The sequence below is a fragment of the Rhipicephalus sanguineus genome, chromosome 8, assembly GCF_013339695.2.
Source record: "Rhipicephalus sanguineus isolate Rsan-2018 chromosome 8, BIME_Rsan_1.4, whole genome shotgun sequence".
NCBI lineage: Eukaryota > Metazoa > Arthropoda > Arachnida > Ixodida > Ixodidae > Rhipicephalus > Rhipicephalus sanguineus.
Window position 1 is genome coordinate 4,700,577 of NC_051183.1, and position 19,382 is coordinate 4,719,958.

At 46.4% G+C, this 19,382-nt stretch overlaps 2 long non-coding RNA genes across 2 annotated transcripts; one reads left to right on the plus strand and one right to left on the minus strand.

Moving 5' to 3' along the window:
* The first annotated feature begins 818 nt into the window (after positions 1 to 818).
* LOC119401247 (uncharacterized) lies at positions 819 to 6,879 on the plus strand. Its single transcript, XR_005185400.2, has 3 exons — positions 819 to 971; positions 2,086 to 2,302; positions 6,148 to 6,879. It is a non-coding gene; the product is annotated as an uncharacterized LOC119401247 (long non-coding RNA).
* On the minus strand, positions 6,283 to 10,689 carry LOC119401245 (uncharacterized). Its single transcript, XR_005185399.2, has 6 exons — positions 8,263 to 10,689; positions 8,161 to 8,187; positions 7,571 to 7,639; positions 7,394 to 7,468; positions 7,117 to 7,182; positions 6,283 to 6,346 (listed from the first exon to the last, which is right to left on the minus strand). It is a non-coding gene; the product is annotated as an uncharacterized LOC119401245 (long non-coding RNA).
* Between the last annotated feature and the right edge of the window lie 8,693 nt (positions 10,690 to 19,382).

Sequence of the window (19,382 nt, forward strand, 5' to 3'; positions counted from 1 at the left end):
TCAGAACCGGTAGACCTGGCGGCATGGCCGGGTAACGATACCCATTGGCAACGCTAAAGAGCGGAATGCTCTGCTTAACGAGAAAGTTCTTGCACGTAGTACAAACCCGCGCCACGGTTTTACCCCACTCAGGCGCCGCCACTAAACTCAACGTTTCACGCATGGCACTACTTAGCGGCGTCAAGTCTTTCATGTGCCATATAGTCTTTCACACACGTCGCACACGTATCCAAACGGAGTGTTTACGAAGTCCGTCTCGAAGGTCCGAGACGCACTGGCGCTTTCGCGAAGTTTCACAGTATAGGCAGTCGATCGGCGAGCCTTACGTCATCGACGGCGTCTTGTTGTTGCTGCTGCAGGGATGATCGGGCACGTCGCTCAGCATCCTCGCGACGCCGCTTTGCTCGACGTTCCTCCCTTTCCTCCAGTGTCTCAGCAGCACGTTTAGCCTTCCTCTGCTCATTCTTCGTACGCTGAACCGCTAATTGCCAGGCAACCACTTCGGGGTCCGATGACATAAGCTTCTCGGCTCTTCTGCGCCGTTAAGCAGCATTCGGGCTCTCCTTCTTCATGGCGTTACCCACCTGCAAACGACAGTCAGATGCGCTATCAAGCGGCACCAGCGCATTGTCAGACGGCGACTGCACAGCGAAGGCGAATAGCTGCGCGCCGCCATGGCTACGACGTCACCCCTCTCGAATGCGCAGACAGTGGAGTGACATACCCATAGGGCCAATGGGGACGTTTTTCCGCTTCCGGCGACGGTGGCGGTTCCTGGGCTGGGCGGGGATTGACTGGATTTTGGATTTCTGCTGGAGGCGAGCCAATCCGAAAGGAAAAAAATCCAATATGGCCGCCCCCGTTCGCGGTCGCTTCCTCGCTCGTGGTGCCGCCGGCTTCGCGGCCGCGACGTCGGTTCGAGCGTTTGCGCACTAATTGCTGCTGCACTGTCTTCTGTCTTTATTGCCGATGTACGTACGTAATGTGTGTAGTTGTTTTTCTGCTTCGTTGTAGCCTCTGTGGTAGCATGGCGAATGGTGGCGAGCGGCGCCGTCGCGGCTGCATAGCAGCCGCTTTCGGCACTCGCTCGAGAAGCAAAAAGCGCATATAACTTTCTTCACATGACATTTTATTGAAGGAAACGTAAATTGCTGCACGTTTAGGCAATATTTGGGCTATACTATCGGTAATAATAACAAAAGAAAACGAAAAAGCTTCGAAATACTGCTGTGGTAAAACCGGAATACAGGAATGCGTACATCGAGCACGCGTACAATATAAATAGGATAGGAAAATGCATAATACAATCACATAAGCAGGGTAAGCATACAAAGAAATGCTACATCAGCATAAATAAGTGTACACGTACGAATTGTACAGATTAACAGCATGAAGCGAGACATTTCCGCGCATTGAAATATATCGTAACAAAACAAGTTGTTGGAATGTTGGTTCATACCGTGCAAAAGATAATGACGCAACGCAAGCCGAAGAAGACAAGCGGGACAGGAAAAACGCCTTTTCGTGTACTTATTCTTTTTCTTTGCCCTGCGTTGTGGCATTGCCTTTTGAACACATACATACATACTTTTGCATGTATGTACACAGAAAGTGCAGCTAACAGTCATAGGCTTTGGCTCATGTAGACGAACCCATGGAGCATAAGTAGATCAATGGTATAATATGCTGCAGTGCTACAGCATATTATTTTGTAAAAGCAGTGAGACAAATCTACTATTTGGCTCAGCTATCCCTGATCATGTTTTCCTCCAGGTAAATGTGCTGCAGGCAAGCTCGCGTGATGTGAACAGGACACGCGATGCTTTCATTTTCAAGTTATAAAGGGAGAAAAACGCAACAAAGAGTGGTCTAGACTCAGTTGCAGAGGTGACCTTTGAAATTTGTGGAAACATTGTGGTTGTGACTGGCGCACAATAGGAATGATCACAGGTCATTAGTTAAGTTCGAAGTTGTGCGAAATACTCACTGTAACATGAAATATACACGAATATAAGCATCTTATCAAAGAAATAAATAGAGTGAGGTGCAAAGTTGAACGCATCTTTCCTCTTATTTTTCTACCAGGTATCATGTTGGATCCATCACAGTGTCAGAAGATTTTCTGAGCAGTACTTAAATTGCAGATGGGGAACGCTGCATAGTTTCATCATAACGTGTCACCAACTAGAACTGCATCCCTTGTCATTCGATGGTTCAGGAAGTCGAATGTCAGAGTTTGCAGAGTTTAGTTAAACAAGAAACACAGTTGCTCTACACAAACAGTACGTTGTGAATAGTTTCAGTGAGTATGGATGCATGCTTCTATTTCAAACTAACATGCATGTCAACCAAGTCGCAGCTTCTGCACACACCCCTCTGGAATCCTCACAGAGCTGAGCACTTCATCAATGTATCTTTTATGCCTGTGAATAGCTGACACCATCAGTTCTTTGCAGTGACACAACAGTCATGACCAGAGGTTTGTAATTGAAAAGTGACATAGAGCCCCTGGGTGCTGAAAATCTTTTGGACTTTGTGAGCACCTGAGTCCATGCATGCTTCAACCTTCATGGCAGTGGTCTAGTGGTTACGGTGCTCAACTGCTGGCCCGAACGTAGTGGGATTGAATCCTGGCTGCATGTTAATGGAGGCAATATGCTTGAGGACCATCTGCTTACATTTAGGTGCACGTTAAAAAAAACCCAGGTGCTCAAAATATCTGGGGTGCTCCACTACTGCATGCCTCATATTCGTATCATAGTTTTTGGACATAAAACCCCTACATTTTTTATTATTCAACCTATTTTTGCAACGTTTATTGTGAATTAATCACAATGTTACTGTTTATAAAGACTGCTTCAGTGTAATACCAGTCAGTATTATCTAAATTTTGGCATTTTTTGGGAGGCTGGATGTTTGATTGCGTTCCAAACCATGTCAAGCAAACAGAAAGAAAGCAGAACGAGCAGGGTTTTCCAGTGCCTTTTGGGAAGTGTTGGCATTTCCCAATACTAAAGCAATCCAGAACCTCTGGTCATAATACTCATGCTGATAAGGGCACACAAGGCTTCCAAAAAATACAAAGTTAGTCGGTTAAACTTGTATAATACAAAAGTAACGCAGCAGGAGCAAAAGTAGACAATGCATTACATACAACCATAACAGAATTATAAGTACACATAAAAATATATACATAAATGTACATATATACATAAAAATACGTACATGTATAGATAAAAAAGAAATAGTGCAACACATCTAAAAAAATTGAATAGAAAATGTGTGCAGAAGGCTGCACTATAAATCGAATTTACATAATCATGTTCTAGAAAGGCACAGGATAATTTAGCCTGCTACTTTACGTTTTTTCCTGGCAGCAGCACTGTGCCTTGACTTTGTTTCTTGCATGTTCCTGTTTACAAATGTAATGTGCCAATGTAGCCTTGTGCGGCAGAATATTTTAAGAAATTTTTCAGTGCAGCCAACTGAACAGAAAATAGCTTGCCGGATTGGCATCCTTTCCACCAGATTTTTGCACACATTGGAAAAATGTGCACAATAGTTGATTTCATGTCTGAAGGCCGAATCTAATTCCTTTATATAATTCAGACATGATTCAGAGGTTGCTGCAATGGAACCGAAGAGTTGCTCGGGTACACCACTTTCCTTGAGTAGTGCAAAGAATTGGTGTCGTCCATGGAGAGAGCCACCATCCGCTTCAAGGAGTGTTCTCTCGCATGTGCACTCGCTAGTCCTCAGTTCAAGAAAGCTCTTCACAAGAGTACCAGCAACATGGTACACAACATTTTCATATACCATGTCGGTGGCATCTTGTGAAGATGCCTGCAGATCAGATGAATCAGAGGCCTGCTGCGTGCTGTGGCTTGTGGTTGGTATGCTGCTAGGTGACAACAATGCAGATGCACTCTCCAAGTTGGTGAGGAAAGCATTTGTTGTCACCTCACAGTTTCCTTGAGAAAGCTTGAAGAGCTTGCCAATCCAAATATGTTTTAGAGCCGCCACGAATTGGTATACATTTGGTGTCTCATTGCAGCCATGTTTTTGACGAATGATTCCAAAAAAGTTTTCGAGGGGATCTTGCTGCAATCGACGTGTGAAAAGATGTGTGAAATCAAAGCCCTCTTTTAAATCAGTCCACAGCAACAACAAGGCTTTGATTGTAATCTGCCAACCTTTAATAGTGTGCGGCTGCTTGTCCCGAGGACTACCAAAGTGCCATTGGGCAATCCAACTGATGCACGACTCAAGGAAAGCATGGTGTTCTGACCCATCAGTCATTGCATACCGCAACTTGTCGTCCTGATTTTGCAGGGTCGAACTGTTCAGGCTGTCAAAAAGCTTATCCATTCTTTCTGTGAACTGAGCTGTAAATTTAGCATCAACAGGAAGCTCTTGAATGGCAATGAGAGTGAGGAGTGCCACAGAAACAGATTCACTGAATACTTGCGTGGCATACTTCACTCTCATGTCAGCAAAGGGTGTCCTGTAGATATGTTGCTCTTTGAGCTTCTTTGCCAATCTTGTTTTTAGATGTTCAGTTGGTGTGTTAGAGGCCTGATCTATGTTACGAGTTTTTTTGTAAAGGGTTTCAATGTACGCCCAGTCAACAACCTCGGAGCCAATTGTGAGCTTGTGTTTTCTCAAATTATTCCGCGTGCATTTTATCAGGTGTGGGGTGTCAAACATGAAGTATACTTTGCGGTTGTTGACAGTAAAATATGGTTCATGGAGAGAATGGATCAGCATTCTTGACAGACTGACATTGTTTGACCCTTGATCACAGATGACCACTTTTACCAAAAGACCTTTTTTTTCAAGCTGCTGAATTACATCTAATAGCAGCTTGTGCATTGCAAGAGCTGACGTTGCATTGTGGGACACTGCATAGGCAACTGGCTGCATCCAACTTCTCGATATGCCAGACACAGCCATTAGAAGGGCTGTATTTGCCACACGAGAAGACCTTGTGTTTCCATCATCTGTGTAGCCAATTACTATATCTTTTGACTGATCATACATCAAATTTCTTTTCAAGGCTATTTCATCAAATAAAAGACAGCATGCTTTGTCTTGCAGAGGCCAATCTTTAATGATTGATTCTATTGCATCCATGGCACCTGGAATGATACCAGGTGTCATTGGGATGTCTGCCAGCCAGCGCCTGAGTGTTCGCACATGTGGCAAGTGAAGCATTTCTCTGAGGAAGCGGTAGGCCTTTGGAGAATTAAAGAACAAATTGAGAGCGAATTGTTTCATCCGTTTGGACCAATGTTTTTTTGATTTTGGAAATGTACCAAGCCTGATTTGTGCTTTAAGCAGTTCAAAAAGGTCCTTTGGCAAATCCGGTTCAAGCTTGTTTAAAGCCTCCTGCTGCGTTACTCGCCTCGCCTCGTTCCTTTTTCTCATCCGACCGAGTGCCTTGCGGTACCTTTCACTTCGTGAGTGAAGTGTTATCAACTTCTTTTTCGTGCGAGGGGTGTGCACAGAGCTGCGTTTTCTTTTCCCACTTTTCGGTGTTTGTTGAGTCTGCTCCGCGCTGCTGCCCTCCTTAGAAAACTGGAGGCCACTCGGACCAGGCTCAGCTGTAAAAAAAATGACATGGAAGAATGCAAAGGTATAGGCTTTCATCAGTCTTGTAGAGAGAGAAAAAAATCATGAGTAAGCTATCAGGGCACAATCACAGGGCCACTAATTGACGGACCACTATGTGCTGCCATATCATTTTTCATTGGAAGCGATGTATATTCTGCGACTGAGACGGGAATCATTTTATCCTCAAAGAATCATCCATGACCAAAGAAATATCACAGAAAGCATTGCAAAAATGAACATTTCATGAAATGCTGAACAGAGGCAATGACATTTAGAAAGTGGAGGATTTTGAATAATTCATCTCATAAATAGCTATCCAAGCCACATTTACATGAATGCACACCCTGTGCATCATATTCTGCTGGCCTATCTCGCAGAGCTACACTCATCACAACAAATCGGACAGCACAATTTTCAGTGCGGACCTTGTAGGTCCAACTGCACCCACCTTATATTTGAAGTATAAGTAATTGTGTGAACTAAAACACTGGTTGCAGGCCCTGAACTATATGCATGGTTTTTCCAACATTATAGGTTGTGACAACATTACGCAGGCTTAGATGTCCATATCTATCAGGAAAACATCAAGGCTACTGGTCCATACTCCTTTAAGCAGGTGCAGGATGTGTACTTTGCAATAATTCTCTCTCTCTCTCTCTTTTGCACTTACCATCACTTGGTGAAACCTGTGACGGTGGTGTGGGCCTTCTTGTCGGTGTGCTTGGCGAAGCGGCTGTTGAAAAATAAATAAATATGCTATAAAAGGCTTGCAAACAGGTATTATAATAAACTCACTTTGCATTGCACGTGTGAATACTGAGCAACAGACTTGTGGAGCAATTTTAACATGTGCCTGAGAAAAACTACTCAGTGTTTTCATCACCATGGAATGAGCTCAACACAGAAAGCACTGAGTCTATGCATTGATGTACAAAAAGAAAAGATATCTAAACCACGCAACAAAGCTTTCTTGCATGGAGGTTGGGTTGTTATGAACTCGTAACGAGCTGCACAAACAGTAGAGGAGTAAGGACGGAAACATGACAGAGTACATTCATACTGCGACATGCCAAAAGCCATTTTCGCTGCTCTATCTCCCTGTTTCTTCATTTTGCGTTTGCGCAGCATGCTATCAGTTCATCCATACCATGTAAACGGTGCAATCAGACATTCTTACTGGGAAGCATGCTAAATACTACTCTATAAGCACAAGGTAACAAAAATTTTTTCCCTAGAGTACATTTCCTGCATTTAAGGTTTACGCACAGCAATTGTTCTCATGGCACTGGTAATTGAAAAACACCTGTGGCATTTCTACATACTGTTCCAATTTCAGAGAACAATGTGCTCTAGTGTGCAGGTGTAGCATACAAAATAGTATTGCTGTTTTTTTATTTTTTGCAAGCTATTCGTGCAGTGTTACAGTGGTACCACCAACCAAATATTCTGTACCCTTTCATTCCAAGCAGAAAGGTGAAACAGATCCTTGTTCGGTACACCTACCTTCCACACTAGGGGAGGCAGTCTCAGCAGCAGGGGACGGCAACTTGCTTGCAGCATACTGGTTGTCTGCAATTAAAGTACTCGAACTTAGTCACCCTACAGTGAAAAAACAGCTAGTAGAGTAAATACATTTGCAAGCTTTTAAAGGCATGGCACTGAGCATAATAAATGTGCTGTTTTTTAATCTCCACTACATTAACAATTACAGAGATAAACCCTTTGTAGAAAAGCACAGAATGGGAAAAGGGTGATGCAAAGCACATTCTTGTGCACTTACCTTCATCCTGGAGCGCAGGTTCTTCACAAAGAATGTTCCCTGGCTCTCCACTTTGAGGTGGCATGAAGCAGTAGTCTAAAACAGAAGTGCCACTTAGTTATCCTGAAGAAAAGTGAAGTGTTTGCTGCAGCGAATAAGCAGAAACACTTTTCCGTGTAAGCACAAAATGTCGCTTACCATGCCCGTGCCCAAGCAACGTTGTTGCAGTGCTCATGGTGGGCTTTGGTGCTGTGGTGGAACCAGAGCCTGCGTGAAATAAATATAAACAACAGGTGAAGCTCTCCGTAGCAGCACCATCAGCTGTTTACACAATAAAGTGCTAGTTCAGAAATGTTTTCTCTGAAAATTTTCTATCCAAATTTGGGTATCAAAGAGTTTCTGTGTGTTTTTCAGAAATAAGTCGGTTACAAAGACACATTTGCCAGATAAACAAACTGCAAATGCTGTTTTGAATCTCTTCAGTCTGTCCCTCATTTGTTTCAATAATGAGCAAGTGTTAGTAACTAAAACACGAAATCTTAGGCATAGGAAGGCAAACTGCCAAATTTTTAAAAATGCCATGGGGATGGGGTGCCCAGGAAATTATTTTTTCAATCAAGCCAACATTTTGGTTATTGAATTGAACTTCACTGCTGTCTGATATCAATCAAACCATGGCCATTTGACAGTAAAGTATCCCAGTTTTTTGTTCTGCAGGTTATGCTACAAGACCATTCTGGTGAATGGAATTGCGTCATTTTATCCTGTGTTTGCTAGGTTATTCTTACCATGTGCCGCCTGTTCATCGTAAAAATCTGAAATAAAAAGCCAGAAGAGTTATTGCATGATTAATCTTAAATAGTGCCTACTGGGGAAAGAATTTTTCTCACCTGGGTGCACCAGAGCCTTCAGGTGAGGCTCCTTCACTTTCACTGAAGGGACAGCTTCACGTGTCAGCCTTGTGCAGGTGTCACTGGTGAAGCTGTCCCTTGTGAAATGCTTAGAGCACAGCCTGTAGCTCTTGTTTACTTTTTCTCTTGCAAGCTGAAGCAGCTCCGGCCGGTTGGCATATGTCAGCCAGGCTGAAAATCTGAAATAACAGGCATATGCATATTAAGAGCTGATAGATATTGTTTCTTCTTATAAAATGAACATCAAATGGTCACATATTTTTCTATGGTGAAGGAAGACGAAAAGACAATAACATATACTTGAAAGCAACTTTATCAGGACACAGAAAAAATAATAAAAAATATGCCATGGCGTGCAAAGTCCTGTGTTACTCTGCCAGACAGTGAAAACCATGAATTTAATCTTCGTCTTGCTTCAATGAACAAGCGAAAATCATCAAAAGACTTGAGGTTACCATTTCTCTTTGTGCTTAGATTGCTCTTTAGGTAATGACTGATTTTGCTTCCAACTGTTTGGAAGGAGCGTAAGTGTTGATGGGCGTATTCCGATTGTAACGCGCATCAATGAGCCAACGCTGCGCCAGAGAGCTGCATGCATCCTGACAATGTTCTCTGAATTAAAACTTGATATATGAAACACAACTCGATAGAGCTCTTGTTTTCCCCCTGCTTTTGCGAGTCGAAACGATATGGTAAGCTTATAAGGAATTAAGGTGTGTAGACGCTAAGCGGAAACAGCGCATTGAAAAAAAAAATACAGAAAAGTAAAAGGTCGGCGGGGGGGGGGGGGTCCAGATTAGAGAGGGAAAAAAAAGTGGCCCCGCGCGATAAGCGCGGCCTGTTTCCTGAACATCCAAAACCGACCTTGGTCATGCCTTTGCCCGTTGGAAGAATAACGAGGGAGTAATGAAGAGGTAGGCGAAACTGTTTCCGGGAGCTTCCCGAGAGCGAGAAGGGGCAGAGGGGTATCGCGTTTGGTTCTAGGCCCCCAGTCGAGCAGCGCGACAAGGTGCGCCGAAGGGAAGGAATGAGGACAATTTACGGCGACAAAACTCCGAGCAGGCGGTCGGTATGTAAACAGACACACGGATGAGGAACGCGGTGGTTTTCGCTTGTGCAACACCGCACACATTCGAAACTGAGGGCAGTGTGAACGACTGAATAAAGACAAAACTCAAATTTGGTTTGAAATGAAAAACTCTCAAAACACGCAGGCACGCAGTTCGTCCCCTCCTGCCGACGTAACCGCACACCACCCTCACAAGCACAGCACACGCGGAGCGACGCACTGCTCTTCTTCCGTCAACACCGCGGTCAAAGGTTGCCCCGCCGAGGCAATGTTAGCGGAGGTGGGGCGCGGTATCACGGTTTCAGACCCTTGATGCCGGCAGACGAGGAGTTGTGGTGCTTTCCTGGAAAAGCGTCTGGACTGCGCACGTGACGTTCAACAAATACAAATGGAAACAAAATAGAAATACAACAGGCAGTGTCCCAAGTTAGCTACTGGGGCCTCCGCAATAACTTTGCGAGCGATACTTTCGTCGGCTACGAACACCACTCATAAACTACACGGATGTATTAAATGTATACGCACGCATTAAAGCGCTTAAAAAAACAGCTGCAGTGAGCACAACAAGTATCCCACTTCGTTATAATGTTACTATAGCACGCAAGTTAAACTAACACGTAACAAAAACACTCTGAAGACACGGTTGTATGACACGCTAATCCGAGTTGGTTAGCTTTCATAAGATTGAGGTAACGTCATACAGTGATGCACGCACATATATACTAACGTGAGCGACCATAACTAGCGAACAGCTCCGCTTTTGAGAGGTGACGCCGCGTCGAGCCACAAATTGCAGCTCGTCCACTAATTTAATCTTATTATCGTAACCATTTCTCAAACAGATAGCCGCAGCAACGAATGGCAGCAAGTAAATTCGTTGTTCATTCAGCAGTTTCAAATCATAACGGTCAACGACAACCAAATCAAAACTTTGTGAACATCTTGGGAAATATATAATAGTGAACGTATAAATACCTGTGGTCAGCAGGGATCCTGAAGAAGTGTGCACCTTCTTTCCCCGAGGAATTGCACCACTTCGCGCAGCAATAAAGGTGCGACATCGCTGCTCCGCTGCGGTTGTAAAGTTTGCGTTTCTATGCGCTCTCTCGTGCTTGCGCGTCGTCTGCTTGTGCGCTGCGCAGGCGTGATGGCGGCGGTACCTAGCGGAGCCACGCACAGTCGTCCTTACAAACTTTTCTAAAACCTTGACTTGTAATGCTCGTGGCTGGTTATAGTTTAATGCAGAAGCACGTTTTTGTTTACTACTGTGTACTATCGTGGCCGCGTTATTTTATTTTAATTAGGCTTACTGAGGCCTTCACTCCCCGCCCGCACCAGGTTCGCTGCAATCGTTTCGACGGTAGCGACGCCCCATGGCCCGGACGCCAAACTGCCATCATGCCTCGGGCCTGGCGCAGAGCAGCAGCGGCGAGTCGCGCGCGCCGGCTCCAGTCTGTCTGCCCGGCCGACGCCACTCCTCTCGCTCTCCGCCACCAGCAGCGGCGGTGGCTGAGAGCGCGTGAGATGCCGGCTCCGCACTCATCCTCGCGCATGCGCAGCACGGCTCATGATGACCCACGCGAAACCGGCTCCGGCTAGGCAAGTGTAGCTAACGCTACAAAAACAGGTGCGGCCTGCTCGGCCTGCTGCGTGGCGCCGAAACGGCGTCTGGGGCCTAGTTCTCTTTGCGCCCGCTCTCGTGCCACCGCTCCGGTACAGCTGTTCGCGGAGAAGCACCTCGACAGTCGCATTTGTACACCCGACACTTACTCCAATCAGGCCGTAGATAACGCGTTTTATAGTTGCACATTACAGGTTGAATATTGAAGTCGTTATTAGAATTGCCGATTACTCCACATATATGACCAGTTTGCCCTAGGAGTACCAATGTTTTGTAGAGTGGGCCTCAATACTCTCAATGAATGCTGCTCGTTCGACTCGCCTTAAATGAAAAGTGTCACTGAATCACTGATCCTGTTAATGGGCAGGCAGTGGCCGTGCAGATTCCAAGGGCTGATTTATCTGCCCACCAAAACACAACACGTTAAGCACGCACAATTTAAATGTAAGTCAATTTAGTGCGCCAACGAACGCCGGTTGAGGTCCAAAGACCGAGTTAGAGCCAAGAGTTGACAACACAGACAAAATGTATTCTCAGTTAAGGCAGTACAAGCATCACACAAACTTGCACACTCGGCAGGTCTCAATTACAACTCACAACATCACTTAGATGGTGTTTAAAACAACGGGAACACACTTACCGTGCTACAAATGCACTCTCATCCATTCGAAACTATCCAAGAACACTTAAAGGCCTTGAATATTCACCAAACGTGTGCAACCCACAATTCTTCGAACGTTTCTCGAATATTTCTCTTCCAGGAAACATTCAAACGAACTCCAGCTCCTATCACCGTCATTCGGCGACACTCTTCAAAACAGTGTTCCCACGGCGTCATCACTCGATTCTTCAAGATCGACTGACCGCACTACACGACTCGCTCGAACAACATAACTCTTCGCTGACTTCACCATCCTGTGATCCTGTCCTACCCCCGTCGTCTCTCGTTAGGATTCTTACTGGTTTCGCGAACATTCTAAGGGGATGTTCGACGTGTAGCACGTAGCGCAGCGACAGCTAGGGGAAAAGGATTCGTCTCGCCAGTTCGTCTGCGGAAACGGTCGGTTCCACTTTGATTTCTTGAATTCTCCCTATCTGCGCGGGCGTTAGGCTGTCGTGATGGCGTCTTCAGTGGAGAAGGTAAGGGCACGCCCTGGGCGCCTTTTGATGCTTGTTTTTTTTTTTTTTTTTTTAGATGCGAAGCAGCTCTGACTCACGTGCCATGCCCAATTCTTGTTCTATTATGATGTTTTTTTGGGGTTTGACCAGCAAGGACGGTTATCAACGCTCGAGGCTGTCCGCGAAGCAGTGTTCGAGAAGCTTCACGATCGTAGTACATAGATCGGTAATGTAATAGTATGGAGAGCTGGGCGAGTTGGTTTAAGGACATTCTTGGAAACATTTCGGCGCGCACACAAAAGACGAAAACAAAAGGCGAGAGTCTTTTGTGTGCGCGCCGAAATGTTTCCAAGAACGTAGTAGATCGTTTTGTTAAGATTTCGCGCCGCACGCGAATGTTCCAGCTTTATCGAACGATAACGCCGCCACCAGCGATATCGCTGGAAAGTTCGATAGCGCCTGTATAAAAGCCGACGCACTTGACCGCTTGTCAGTTGATTGACGGTCGACGCTCTGTTCGCCGCTATCAGTGTATTGCTGTAGTTTGACTTTCAGTTTCTCGGCCACAAGTTCGGCCAAATAGAGTTTCATCTCGGACGTGCTGACTGCTGCCTTCTTCGACGTCACGACCACGTGACACACGTGTGTAACGCCGTACGTTACGTGCGTTCGTACGAATGCGCCGCAACGCGTTCCCCTCGCCGTATGTGTTGGAGCGTTGCCAAGTAGGTCACGCCACAGCTTTGCGTTGACGTCATGCTCCCCTCGCACGCTTCCCTCGCAGATGCGCGCTGACGTCACTCTCTCCCTCACCCGCAGCATGCTCGCCGTAGCGCCCGCAGCTGCCGGCTGCTTCGCCCGCTCGCAACACCTCTGAACGTGGCATTTCTCTCTCGCTTCACCCGTGGTAGTCAAGGCGAAACGCGCGCCTGCTCCGGTCCAGCGCCCGTGTCTCGACTCTGAAGAAACAACGCCTACGAAGTCTTGCCAAACACTTTAATGAAACTTACATGAAACCCAACCCACCTCCCATGTCTTTGCGTTTCAAACAAACGTTTACTCGAGTAAACGCTACACCGAGTTTCGCTTCAAACCGTTCTTCCAGCACCCGCGTCGACGCCCGTTTCAACCGGGTCAACGCCGTGCGCACCGCTGCTGCTTCGCATCCCATCAGGGTTCCCTTCGGGGAGATGGTCCAAGTTTTAGGGGCGAAGCTCCTTAAGGCGGCACCCGTTCGTCCCTCGTAGTCGTCGTAGCAGTCGTAGTGTGTAACCAGTCTTACGCTTTGACCTCCAAGGTGGTGCCGGTGGGAGATTTTTCCTGTGCGTTGTTGAACAATAAAAAATTCGCAGCGTTAGCTAAAAGCCGGCTTCTTCTGTCTGTCATTCCCATTAGCAGCCATTCTTTACCTCCAAGGTAATTCCTGGGGAGATTTCTCCGGTGCGTGATTAAACAATAAAAATTTTGTTCAAAACGCCGTTGACTGATAAAATAAACCAACGAAAGACGCCAGATGTTTTGTAAAAGCAAAACGAAAAACGCCAGATGTTTCTAAAGCAAAACGAAAAGACGCCAGCTGCTTAACGAAAGACGCCAGATGTTTTCTAAAGAAATGGTTTTCTAAACAATGAAAATTCACAGCGTACATGTAAAATTAAAGTGAGCTGCATGTCGTCATAACTCATAGAACCTTTAGTATAAACGCGCCCGATCTCACGTCGGTGATGATGTACTGGGCAGAATTCACGGAAGATTCAAGGTTTACCGATGAACCTCCGCAGCTTCGCCCACTCATCATCATTCACTCCGTGGATATGCTGTGATTTTTTCGTTGCGCGCGCCCGTTGGGGGGGAACGGTCGGCGCAGTGACTTGCTGTCGTCAGGCTGCGGCGACGCGCGCCTGTTTTAGCGCTAGTTTGTGTCAAAAAGAAGTGCTCTATTATGACTATTACGCGTCCCGACATTGTAGATCGCACGGGAATACGTGGTACTTCACAGTAGCGTCTTTTCACGCGTTCGTGTTGCACAGCGGCACACAACAGCTTCGCGGCATCACAGCGCAAGAAATATTGGCCGCGTATCTGCGTGCTTCGCTGCAAATGTCGTGTAAAGACGATAGAAGAGGCGCTGTGTGAGATATGGACGCCATCTGGCAATACGTCGGGAAACATGAGTGCTGTGTTGCGTGCTGGTAGTCCCGGCGCAGCAGCAGGCGAAGACCTTTGCAGAGAAACGTCCGCACTCAACGAGTACTCTCCACACACTCTTTTATTTACACGTCGCCTGGGTAAAACAGGAACGCCAGAGCGGCGCCCACAACCGGCAGCCTGAAGGCCGCCCACAACGCTGCTTTTTCATTGTTTAAATATTTTTTAACACGAAAGTGTTTTATGCCGGGGTCCACCAAGTACATCCGTCACGGATATGACGTTGATAAAATGGACGCCAACGGGTAAGAAAGAAAAAAACTAAGAAAAAGATACCCCGCTGGGAATCGAACTCACGACGTTGTGGCCGCGACGGAAAGCGCCCGACTCCCTACCGACCGAGCTAACTCGGGAGATGCTAGACACGGCGCGAACGCGCCTTATATCTTTCACACATTCTCTTTCGCGGCGGGCGAAGCGGGGAGGTGCCGCCGTCTGTGAGATGTGAAAAGAAGTAATGCTTCACGATCGACACTTACTAGCGCTTACTCCAAGACTGCGCGCGATATTGGAGGCCATGGTTAAAGCGTCTCGATACCAGAGAGGTAGACTGGCCGCGCTGGCGTCGCCGAGGCACTCTTGACGCAGTTACGTTCTTTGCCTTTGGCTTCGTGTTAGCCTGCGTCGGCTCATCGTAGTAGTGGAGCTTCCGCGTGCACCAACGGGATTTCTCCGCCGCCGACTGCTTCAATTGCGAGAGCACCGACTAACAAAACCGCTGCAATATGCGTTGCAGAAAGCACGCGATTTCGACGGGCGAATGTCGTGCCTTGGTGGAGCGAGAGCAGCGCCTGCGAGGCAGAGGCCAGCGGGACGCACGCGTTTGCGGCTCAGGCTACGAACCTCTACCTCCCCTGTTGCTGAAGCGCAGTGTGTGTTATGTATGCACGAGCACAGGCGTCGGCTACCCATTGCAAGAAAGCGCACACCGTGCCGTTTCTCTCCTTAATTGACGACGCGTTGAAGAAGTGCATACCGGGTACCAGTGTTGATTATGAGCTTGTTGATATCATCCTTACGCGGGATTCACGATTCGCTGTGTCCAAATATATGTTCACACCGTCAGCTACCACAACAGTTTAATCATGATCATGGGCGTTAGTCGTCGCGATAGAGACATGCTGTCAACATGGGTGCATCCACGTCAAAACGGTGCCATAGCTGCCAAACACGAATAGACATTGTACAAGCTCTCATATATCACTACACAATAAGCACTACTACTGTGAAGACACGTTTCACTTTCGTGTTACACCGATTCCTATGACGGAGGGATCAGCCATGTTTTTTCACCTTCTTGGCCTTCTCAAAACTAAAGTTTTTCAACACCAACCCATGGCATTCGTACAGTGCAATACCGAACTGAAACCGAAACACAACAATGAGCTCGTGCGAAGGGCACGGAGGAAGGCAAATTTCAGCGCAGTCGCATTTTCAGCTTTGTTGAAACAGCGCTCACTAGACGACGACGAAGTAAAAGAAGGCACAGGAAAAATCTTTCTGTTAAACAAAATAGGAAATTATTCTCATTACTAGTTTTTAAATAATTTTTTCTAAGCTACCCGATTCTTGGCCAATCCCCCTGAGTGGGTGTGAGCCAGCTGTGAAGGATCTACATCTACATCTACAGGCAGCGCCTGTCCTGTGCCTTCTTTTACTTCGTCGTCGTCTAGTGAGCGCTGTTTCAACAAAGATGAACGCATACCAACTCGCTCAAGCTTCCATTCTTATGCATTTTCAGCGCAGCTTAAGAAACTAGGGTCCTTAAAATTACGTATGTATGCATTTTCTATTAAAGGAACACGCCACCTAATACTTACCTAGTGATGTTGCACCTCAGATATGCATGATATTTAATTTTTGATCGACAACGTTCACAAGTATGAACAGCCGTACCAGTTCAAGACGGCTGGCCCTTGGGCAAGTGGTTCAACTTTGGCCGAGTGGCTGAATCGAGGGACGTGCCGACAAACAGAAAGACAGACAGACCAAAATTTCTGCGTTTAAGTTCCCCAAGAAAGACTATCGTCTTTAACCCATTAGCACCCAGCGTACTTTACAAAGTACACTTCATTTTTTTGGAATAGAAAATAAACTATCCAATATTCTAATTTCTCTGATTCGCATTTTTGGCGCTAAATGTTGCAGCAAGGCACTCCTAATCGAACATATTGACCCAGGCCATTTTTTTCTGTGCTAGGAGTTGTTAAACTTTTGGAAAACGAGCGCCCGTCGAACGCATGTGACGACTACTGCATTTTCTCAATTAATTTAAGGTTTCATACTGTATATAATAAAAAAACAGATTGATTGTGCTTCAGAAAGAACAATATAATCGCGGCGAAGCGCAAGAATCAGCTGTAGTGCACAGTTTTGCTGTGAGGGGTAATCAAATGTTGGTGTACTTTTCGTAGTACACTGGGCCTTTGTGAGTGCTTACATGTGCTTTGCGTTGAAGGTTGCCAAAGAGATCGAATAAGGTATTTTCTTCGGAAAAATGCCGCTTTTACGGTCATTTGAGACTCGGGAGACTGCAACAGATGCCGGCAGGGATATACAAGAGCCTCTTGGTGAAGTAATGGTCACTCCGAAACGGCTGAGGAGGAGGGGGATGGCGGCTGTGCGAATGAATACATTCTGCCTGATGGAACGAAAGAAATCGAGAAGACTGCTTCTGTTTTGATCCGGGAAACGAGTTTCTTTTCGTAAAGGGCAATAACAATAGCATAGTTGCTATGGCGATGAACTATGACACAGTTGAGCCACTACTCTCTGTAAGCAGACGATCATCAACTGAAAAGGAAAATGTAGTGCCATCACGAAACATCGTGCGGAGCTAGAGAAATATTGGCATGGGAGAGATTCGCCTCCACAATCAAGCTGCGTATAACTACAGAAATTTCATTCGTGGGAAAAGTGATGGAAGGCCCTATTTACAGAGATCATCAACATTGCTGCACTGAATGCATGGATGATCTGCCAACCTACTGGAGGTTAGCAGACCCTCTATGCGCCGACTACTGTCATTCACCTGCATACTTGCAAGACACTACCTGTGCCGTGAACACAATAGAACTTCAAGAGGCCTTCCGTGTCCAGTGTGCCTGCCAGTCCACTCCATCCATATGGGCACTTTTCACAAGAAGATTGAAAAACGGTTGAAGTGCACTGTCTGCGATAAATAGGAATGATGCTGCGAAAAGTATGGTGCAACGCTTTGCATAATGCGTCGCTGCTTCGAAAAGTTTCATGTGCCAAAACAACTTTGGTATTAGTATGGAAAGGGCCAAGCATGCTTGCTATTCTTGTGCCGAGCCAGCTTGCATTGCTATCGCAAGAGCCCAGCGTACTTTCTAAAGTACAGTATCGTAACTTCTGAAGGAATACATGTAATTCTATGAAAACTGCCAGATGTTGTCTGCTGTAGGTAGATAAGTGCGCGAAATTTCAATTAAATTCGACAAATAGTTTTTGCTTGGGCCTTAATGGGTTAAAAACCGTCTGCCACACACGTGCGCACCAAAAAAAATTACACCATCTCCCACGGACCATGAGGTGATGCGAAGTCGGAGCACTTGCACGATCGCGTTCCGTTGGCGTTCGTTGGGCATCCTACCTACCTCGGGCATGCTACCGACCTCGCGTCGTGGCACGCGAAGAGGAACGCTACGCGCGTCGTGTCTTCCCTCTAGCCTGGCTAGAGTGGCCTATAATAGGGGGAGTGTCCAAGGCGCCGGCTCCTGCATGGGCCTTTTGCGGTGAACTGCCGCGCCGGAACCGTTAGAGTCACTAGAAAAACTTCAGAAATTTTCCAGTGACTCTAGGAGCCGTGGGCTTTCCGCGCTCGGGAAACGCGCGGAAAGCGAGTGGCGTCTGCTACGCGCTGTAGTTTCTTGCGCCGAGTTTCCACACAGGGCGCTTGAAGTGTAGTTAACTTTGATAATGCAGTGCGGAATGGAGCTTAATCATCTTTAAGCGTTGTGTTCTCAACTTAGGATATTTTCACGGTTCTCGGCGGTTAGCGTTCGCGCGGTTCAGAGACTTTACAAAAATATGTGGCCGAGTAGTTACGTGAAATGCAATTGTTTCCGCGGCAATTGAGTACGCGTTAACAGGGCACCCGGCCGCAATTTCCCGCTTTTGCCTGATGAGCTCAACATAGCATCCACCGCGCTTTCGTGCTGAACCTCCGGCGTACTTTAAACGCGTGTCTGGCCATCTCTTTCATATATATAAAGAGATCACCAGGCGTGTAAAGCAATCTAGCCTCTTTTGTCCAGCAGACGCGTGTAATCAGATGCTCTGAGCTGAGAATCACGTTTGTTTTCGGGTGATCGCTCGTAACATGAAGTGGCGCATACACGATGTTGCACTGTCATCGTTTCATTTACATTGGTTCGTCTTGTTTTTATTTTTAAGGCTAAAGCCTTAGATGCCTCATCAAACACGAAAATTGACCGTTGGCGTCCCGCGTCGCCAACACGAGCGATGCACAAAATCATCACGTGATGACGTCACCATGACGTCACAGATCTACAAAACTTGTGACGTCATCGTGACGTCATATCATGACTCCATGACATGGCATCGTCGCCTTGCATTGCCTCTGTGATCTGAGGCCGATCTTGGAGGCAATGTAAAAGCAGGTGACGTGCAGAAAGCTTGCAATGCCTTCGAGCTTGTGGGCAGTCCGAAACCACGTTGTGCGCAGAAAGGTTTCGGAGAGGGGCGGGAGAGGATCGATGCATCGACTGAAAAAAAAAAGATGGCTTTCCATTTCGAGTCGTCTCAGGCGAACGCATAACGGACCGTGTTTTTTTTTTTCGCGTAATTTTTCGCATATATTTCAGGGTCATTCCACGCCAAACGTCCCAGACATTGCGCTCGACCCTCTCCAATAGTATTGTAAAAAATTGTGGATGTTCATATCAGTGCACTATTTGCCCTCGGAAAGTATTTTTTGGAAAAAAGAAGATTTCTTGTCTGTTACAGTGATTTGAATTTCGCCGTAGCGGGTGAAACATAGGTTGCGAAAAAATACTCTAAAAAATACAATACTTTACGGAACACCTTAAATATCTG